This window comes from Ceratotherium simum, chromosome 12, assembly GCF_057802395.1.
Source record: "Ceratotherium simum simum isolate JZ-2026a chromosome 12, ASM5780239v1, whole genome shotgun sequence".
Classification (NCBI taxonomy): domain Eukaryota; kingdom Metazoa; phylum Chordata; class Mammalia; order Perissodactyla; family Rhinocerotidae; genus Ceratotherium; species Ceratotherium simum.
This window is the reverse complement of record NC_141911.1, coordinates 39,060,790-39,069,221: the sequence shown is the minus strand read 5'-3', so window position 1 is coordinate 39,069,221 and position 8,432 is coordinate 39,060,790.

Genomic DNA, 8,432 nt, shown 5'->3' with positions numbered 1-8,432 from the left:
AGTGTTGCCTCATCAGAGAGTCTTCTGGCCATTGCAACCTCTTCTCACTCTCTGCCCATCCCTGCTTTATAATGTTTATAGCACGGATTACTTCCTGAGTCTTAACGTAGTTATTTATGTTTTGTGTGTTTTCTGCCTCCTCCTGACTAGGATGCTTTATAAAGGCAGACACTTTGTTTTGTTCATTGCTATACCCTTTGTGCCTGGAATTGTTCCCAGTGCAGAGTAAGTAATCAATAAATATTTGGTAAACGAGGGAATGAAAAGTTCAGTATTTGTGTTACTATCACCAGCTCTTGGTCTAGATTGAAGTTGCTTGAATGTGTAGCACCTTGGGCAGCTCCAGGACGCTTGGGCATCAAGCAAGGAAGGTTTCTCTCTAGAGGTGAACTAGAGTCGCCTGGGCAGGGAGTGTTCTGTGTCTCAGCTCCAAGGCTCAGGGGAGTTCTTGGCAGGGGGGAGCTGAGAATAGATTTAACCTCTCAGTCTGAGCTGGGGCAGAAGGAGAGCTACATGGGGTCTTTCCACCTCAGAACCTCCCCTGTGAGCATACTTGCTTCAGTTCATGTAGTCTGGCACAGAGTTTCTCAGTCTCCACACTCTCAACATTTCGGGCTAGACCATTCTTTATTGTGGGGCTGTCCTATGCACTGTAGGAAGTTGAGCAGCATCCCTGGCCTCTACCCACTAGATGCCAGTAGCTCCATCCTCCCTGGTTGTAACAACCAAAATGTCTCCAGACAATGCCAAATGTCCCCTGGAGGACAAAACCACCCCCATTTGGGAACCAGTGGTCTAGTAACATAGGCCCCAAGATGAAGCAGCATTTCCTAAATCATTCCCACACTCAGTGATGGAGTGGGCAGTATTGAGATAGAGAACTATAGGATTTAAAAATTGGAAATGGCTTTCAAGATCATCTCAGTGGTTTTTGAATTTTGAATTTTGCCTATTGGGTGCAACAATAAAAACTGAATGCTCTAGTGGAAGTTTCAGGATATCTTCCTCTTTTTCTCCCCCATTCTCCCTCTCACCTCACCTTGAGATATCAGGAATTTAGAGCTCCAACAAGCATGGATTAAAAACCGTTAACAACACCTCCTTTTTACAGATGAGGAGAACAAGGCCACTGAGAGGTCACAAGCAAATAACAAATTAGAGTCTTGGGTAGTCCTTGGATTCCTTCCTCCCATCCTGACTCCCAACCCACTTTTCTTTCCACCATCCTTGGCAGATCATTTATTTTCTTGGAGCATGTTGGATGCTATAAATATTTCAATGGATCCAGAAAGAGCCTGGAATCAAGCAGAAAGATGGCCTGGAATGATTAATCTACAGCTACCATTACAACCGGGAGTATGATGGGACTTTGAGGACTGTCCACTCATGGTGGGCCAGGCCAATGCATGGCCTGCTAGCTGTGACAGGGCCCCAGCAGTGGGCCGAGGGGAGAAGACATACCAAAGGGAAAAGGGGCCCATGGGCCTGGTGGAGAAGGTGCTTACTATCATTGTCCCACAAATCAACTAAGAGCCATCACTGTAAGATGTTTCTTTGGTTTACAGCCACCATCTTGAACTTGCTGCCTCCCTTCCTCTGGGCTCTGCATTTTCCTTCCTTCAAATGGCACCTTGGGAGAATCTTCCCCCATCAGCTGATGATAGATGGTTTCTGCAAAGAGTTTTGTTACTTTGTAGAGGAAAGAGGCTGCCTGGAAATACATTCCATTGGATATTAAAGAATGTATTTTCCTGATTTATAGTCAGGCTAGGCAGAGTTGTCGGAGAGGCAAGGAACCAATGGGGATATCCATTCTGACTAATGATTAATTATTATATCTAAAGTGATGTTTTCCTATCAACTGATAGGCTGGAAGAATAGAGCACAGCTTGCTAGATTAGCACCACGGGTCACAGATGTTGCCTCTGCGTTTTCAGATTGTATTATCCATTACAGATAGTACCTTCTCATTTAGAAACATAATTTGTTGTTCTCTCAGACAAAAAAAAAAAAAAAAGCTGACATTTCACATGCAAGCCAAAGATTACAATGACCGCACAGGACGGCACACAGAAGTACATTAGGATGTGGTGTCCCTGAATCAAGGACAGGAGGTGGCTTGTGCTGAGAGAGATGTAGAAGGCAGTGACTTCTGATCTTTATTATGCAAATGTGCAGCGCTGTGAGCCAGGCTGTTTAACCTCATCAGGCGAAATGTCACTGATCATTTCAAGCTCCAAATGTGGCACAACCATTAGTCTTAGTATGTTATTATTATTATTATTTGTAGGGCATTTTGTGAGCCCGAGCCCTCTGATTAAGTGGAGTCCCTACTTGCTCAGATTGTCTAGAATTAAAAATCAACTCCTCTTGATAGTAACAAACAAACATTTTGTTCTCTCTCTTTAATGTTTGTGGAGGGGTTGCTTTCCCAATCTGGTGTCCGCCGGGCCTGGGTGAAGATGGTGTGAGTATCGCAACATCCAATTTCCGCCCCTAGATGCTCAATGACAGGCTGCCTTCTCTCTCCTCCAAGGTGTATGCCCCAAGGGTAAGGGTGTCTAGAGGAAGCTTAAAGAATGGTGCTGGGGTAGGAGAGGGATAGATCTGGGGGTGGAAAATGGGAAGGAGGATTGAAAAGAGAGAGATGCTGCATGAGATTAGAGAAAAACGTCTAAGGAGGGGAAAGGTCCTTTATTCCTGCTCCTGGGCCATTGCTGTCCACCAGAGCCATAAAGAAAACCGAGAAGGCTGCCAGATCTACAAGGTGGAGACAAAAGAGCTTGGAATCAAGCCACAAAGGAAAGGAAGTCAAGGAGAATTGGGAGAGTCATGGGCAGTCGATTAGGGCCCAGGCAGATAGAAGGCGAAGGTCGCACATCTCTGAATCCAGATTTCAGGACCTGAATTGGCAAGGTCCTTCTCTCAGAAGAAAAGACTCCTGATGTCGGAAACTAAGAAACAGAAGTTAAACATGGCTGTAGTAAAATTCCGGAGGAAATAAAAAGCAAGTTGTGTACTTTCCCTTTTCCTCCCACAGCCTGGTACTCGGGGAAAGGTCCAACTTTAATAAGTAACCGAGGAGGGAGATCGGCCCTTTGCACAAATGGAAAGACTAGAATGCTTCTCTGCAGTTCTTCAGAGCCCCTCTCATCCAGCTCCCAATCCTTCAGATAGGAACACTGATGTCAGGATCCCAGTCCCATTAAATCAGACTTCTTGGGCTGGCCCCGTGGCTTAGCGGTTAAGTGCGCGCGCTCCGCTACTGGTGGCCCGGGTTCGGATCCCAGGCGCGCACCGACGCACCGCTTCTCCGGCCATGCTGAGGCCGCGTCCCACATACAGCGTACTAGAAGAATGTACATCTATGACATACAACTATCTACTGGGGCTTTGGGGGAAAAAAAGGAGGAGGATTGGCAATAGATGTTAGCTCAGAGTCAGTCTTCCTCAGCAAAAAGAGGAGGATTAGCACGGATGTTAGCTCAGGGCTGATCTTCCTCACACACACACACACACACGAAAAATCAGACTTCTTGGGAGTGGAGCCCACATCCACATTTTTTTTAAAGCTTTCCAGGTGATTCGAACGTGCCGCCAGAGCTGAGAACGGCTGCTCTAGAGTCTGATGACTATAAACTCTATAAAAGCAGAGACTCCTGTGTATTTTCTGCTACGTCTGCCAGCATCACAGCACATAGTAAACCTTGAATATAGATTTACTATATGAAAGGATAGTGGGTGAAACAAAGCATTTCTGTAATAGAAACAAGTCTGTATATAATTAGGGCATTCAAAGCATCTGTGGAGGGATGTTACCTCCCAGGCCTCTAATTGCCATGCTGTCAGGTGCACATTTGTTCCTCATCGTTCCAGCGTGGGTAGAGATGCAGTATGCTCCCAGTTCTTCCTGAGTGTAAAGCTTAGGTTGTACTCGTGGGACCAGCAATTATCTTTATAGAATAGCCTGGGAAGGCCTCATGGAGCCCCTTCCAGGGGCCATGCTTCCTGAAGGCTTCCTTTGAATTCTGGAGGAAACCCCTTTGCCTTCTCTCCAGCCCTCTCTGGGCTTGGTCAACAGTGACTTGGAAGATGAGAGGTTGAACATCAAAGAATACAGAAATAAAAAGGGAAGGCTTAGACTGAAAGGACTAAACAAAGCAAATCCTAAGCTGGAGACTTAACTGAATCCCGAATTAATTCAGATCACTTAGGTAAACACCGATGGAGGACCTGCCACGTGACAGGATTTGTGTTGGAGGTGGAGGATAAAGAGGGAAGTAAGGCTTGGTTCCTGCCTTTTAGGAAGGGGCCAGGGGCGGGCTGGTGAATCATCTGATTTCAAAGCTGGGCCCTCGAGCCAATACTATGCTAAAGGTTATTACATCCAGCCCCTCACCCAAGCCAGCTCTTCCCTCTTTCCTAAGCATCCCAAGTCCTTTTTCAAAAGGAATCTGCTCTTAACAGAAGCCCAATGTGTAAGCTAGATCAAAGCATAGCCACTCTGGGTTGGAGAGAAGTCCAGCTCTCTCACCTCCCCATTGCTTGTCCCTCTGTCACTCCTCCTCAAAAATGCTTCCCTAAGTCCTTGGGGGCAGAGAACCCAGGTTGAAGACCACTGCTCTGAGTAAACTATTTTCTCTAAATCTGTGTTTAGTTGACACCAAATCAACAACCCCATCACGCAAGAAATCGATCCAACTGTCCTCTGTTCTCCTGGGAGAGCGGTGTGACAACATGGCTTTCAGAGGAGATGGGGTTCAAACCATCACACTGCTGTCTGCATGCAGCCCACTGTGGGTTGTTATCCTTCCCCACCAGCAGCTGAGGAAGAATCAAGGGTCACTTCTGGTGGCCTTTCTTTCCTTCCTGTTCCTGCTCAGGGTCCTGTCAGTGATGAGTTTTGCATAAGTGGAGGGTGACCTTTCCCAGAATCAGGAGACCTGTCCCTTCCGCTGCTGGATGAGAGGTGCCTCATGAAGGGAAGCTAAGGAGGAACCCTGGGCGTGAACTTAGATTTGAGTTAGCTTGGTAGAGGAGCACCTCATCAGCATCTCTTCAGGACACAGGCTGAGGGAGTCTGCAGCCAACTGGTAGACTTGTGTACCACTGTCAGGAGCTAGTGAAGCTACACGCTTAATTGAAGGTGTAACCAGTGTGCCGTCTTGGTCCTTCCTCTACTCTAGCAAGAGTCCTGCAGCCGGATGCTGAGAGGTTGGTGGAGCAGTGTACTGTTAACCCACTTGAGACAGTCCAGTGTGCCCTGAGAGAGATGCTGGGATTTCATTGCTTATCCCAGTTTCCACCAAGCAACATAGCCTAGGAAAAGAAAAAAATAAAATATTTGAGAGTAAGATGGGCCTTAATTCAAACCTTGCTAGTGCTACTGATGCACTCCACAACTTTTGGCAAGTCCTTTCATAGCTCTTAAACTCAGTTTTCACATCTATAAAATGGGCATGATGCAATTTACTTGGCAGATTTGTTGTAAGCAATAGATCTTAGGGCTATTTTGAAATCCTGTTGTTTGAATCTTATGAAATTTTTATTTCACCATTGGGCTCTGAACTCTTTGAAGAAATGTACAGGTAGCATTTTCTTTATCTTTGTAACCTCAACCTCTAACACAGTAAATAGCTGGCACATAATAGATGCTTAAATGTAACCTTCTCAGAGCAGTCTGCCCAAATGCTTCATCTAGGTAGGTGTCTCCTTGTTATTCATTACACTGTTAGTTTTCTTCATAGCCTCAAAATGATATCTTGTCTGTCATCTGTCTCCACACTAGACTGTAATTTCCATGACATCAGGGTCTTGTCTCTCTTGGTGGTCAGGGTCTAGAACAGTGCCTGGGCCAGAGTAGGTGCTCAAAATATATTTGTTGAATGGAGAAATAAAGGAATGGCAGCTGTTTTGTTACTACTAATAGTAGCGGTGGTTACAAGATGAATCAGAATCACCCCAGACAGAAAAAAATTAGTCATCTTTGGAAAGCTCACCAGAAAAGGGTGAGAATGGTCAGAGCCCTTTGAGTTCCCTCCGCACAGACTTCTGCCCTGGAGCCTTGATTTACGACTGATGATTTCCTCAGGCCTCCGCCAGGAGGCGCTTCATGCTAAACTGAGCAGAGTGAATGAGGTTTCATGACGTGGACGAGAGCTGCCTCAGAGCCGGCCCGCACTGGGGCCCTCTGGGGGGGGTGTGGGTTGGGGGCAGCCCTCCCCTGGGCTCTGCACCATTGAAAGGCTCCAGACGGCTTGGGCCCTGCGCCAAGCTGCTTGGTTCCAGTGGGAAAGCTGACCTTGGCCAGGGAGAACCAGGAAGAGGCACAAATGACTCATTGTCCCACATCCTCCAAGGTAAAAACCCAGCAGTGTGTGTGGCCTTCGGGGCTGGACATTATTGCAGCCTTGGCTCCCTCCGCAGCCAAAATAAAAGTACCCGGCCAGCAACACATGCGCAGCCTAGGAATAAACCAGGGGGTTCCTTCCATTGTCTCGTTCCACACACTTCCCTGCACTTCAAGTTTCAAAATGCTGTCCATAGACCATGATTTCCAGTTCCAAAAGTAGAGCACGATTTCCTTTTAAAGACTTAAGGCAGCCTTCATTTCCAATCAAAGCCATGTGGCATTTTATGGACTTGTGGAAGAAATCTGATATGTTTTCAGATCACGTGTGAAGGAGGTCTCACTGGAATGTGCCTTATTTTTATTCAGGAGTTTGGGATTCAAGTCCCTTATTTGTGAGACGTGCTACTGCCTTCAGATTTCCACTAGAGGGCACTCTTGGAAAATATTTATAAATATATTTTTTATTGCTCTGTCTAGGAAATGCTGTTTTTAAAAAGAAGGAAACAACAACAAAAAAAACCCAGGCCGTCTAAATTTCAGGGCGAGCCTTTTGCCTTCACTTGGAACTATTCCTAATTCTTCCAGAAGCACAGCTAGAGAAGGAAGCTGGAGAGCGCACAGGCAGCTGCTTCCCTCCTCCCCTGCCCTTTTGTCCACATGGGATGCAGCTGGCCAAGCAGCCAGCCCACCGGCCAGAGCCCAAAGCGTCGCTCCGCGGGGGCCATGCCCGGCCTGCCAGCAGAGTCACCCTGGAAAGCGGCCTCGAGACGCTGAATCTGGGGGCCTCTGGTTTGAGTTCAGCCTTTGCTGAGATCCTTTGCAAGGAGTCTCGTCTTCTGCCCTTCCCTCACAAGCTAGCAGTGGCCGGAAATTCTCAGAAAAGTGCCAGGAAGGGTCAGAGGGGCGGCTGGGGCATCGAACAATTAAAAATAGGGCTTCCGGGCAGGCAGCCATGGAGATCTCGCTCGATATGTAAATAAGTGTAAATAAGACCCAGTCTTGGAGCTGGAAGGACGCTGTGCACGATTTGTGTAGCCAGGGCTGTCCAGGGCAGCAGTGAACAGCCTTTTTCTTTTTTTTTTTTTTGGCACACAGAACAATTTAGGAAAAAATATTTTTTTCCACCCAAAAAGAAAATGGCTCCATTGAGTTCCCTTGGGGGGGGATTATTATTCTTACAACTTAGACATTTTACTCAATGAATAGAAGAATGTTAATTAAGTTAGAACTGCTTTTTAGCCACTAAAACCTTAATTCTGGAGCCTGTTTGATGCACAGCACTCAACTCTCCCGTCCCTGAAGTTTGTGTCGCCCTTTTAGTTGACATCATTCACTCCAGTGAATGACCTCATTTCATCCTGGAAACAGCTCGGTGAAGTGGTGTTACCATCGTCATCCCCGGTTCAGAGAAGGAAACCAGACTCAGGGAGGAGCAGTGACCTGAAGGGGGATGGACACACAGCAGAGGTAGGGCCCGGGGTAGGAGCAGTTCGCTTTCTTCTAGGTGGTGTTTCATTGAGCGTCTGCCATGTGCCAGGCTCAGTGCTAGGTGTGAATGGGATGCTGCTTCCTGCCCTTCCTCAAAAACAGGCTCTCTAAATGTCAAGACAAGCCCTTTACCTTCCCTTGGAATCATTCCTCATTTTCCGGAAGCACAGCTAGAGCAGAAAGCCTGAGAGCACAAAGGCTGCTGCTTCCTTTTGTCCACGTGGGCATCTCCTGGGTAGTAAGAGCTTCACTCTGCTTGGGCTGGACCAGCAGAAAGTTCCCCTCCCTCAGGGCATCGCACTTTCTGGAAGATCAGGGCTAGGCCAAGTGCTCAAGAGCATAGTTTGCTTCAGGCTCAGCCTGGCAGGCAGGTGTCCATCCGGCCTCTCCTGAGGCCCATTTCCCCTCTCTGACCTTGGTCCCTCTGTGCCCTCCCACAGGAGCAGCCCAGCTGTCCTCAGAAGGCTTCTCTCTGTCTGGAGTTTGTGCTGCGGGCTGCTTCTCTATTTCCTCTGCATTTGCAAGTAGGCTTGAGGGCTCTGGGGAGAAGCAAGGTGGCCGCAAGTGACTCCTGAAGGGCTCTGTGGTGGCC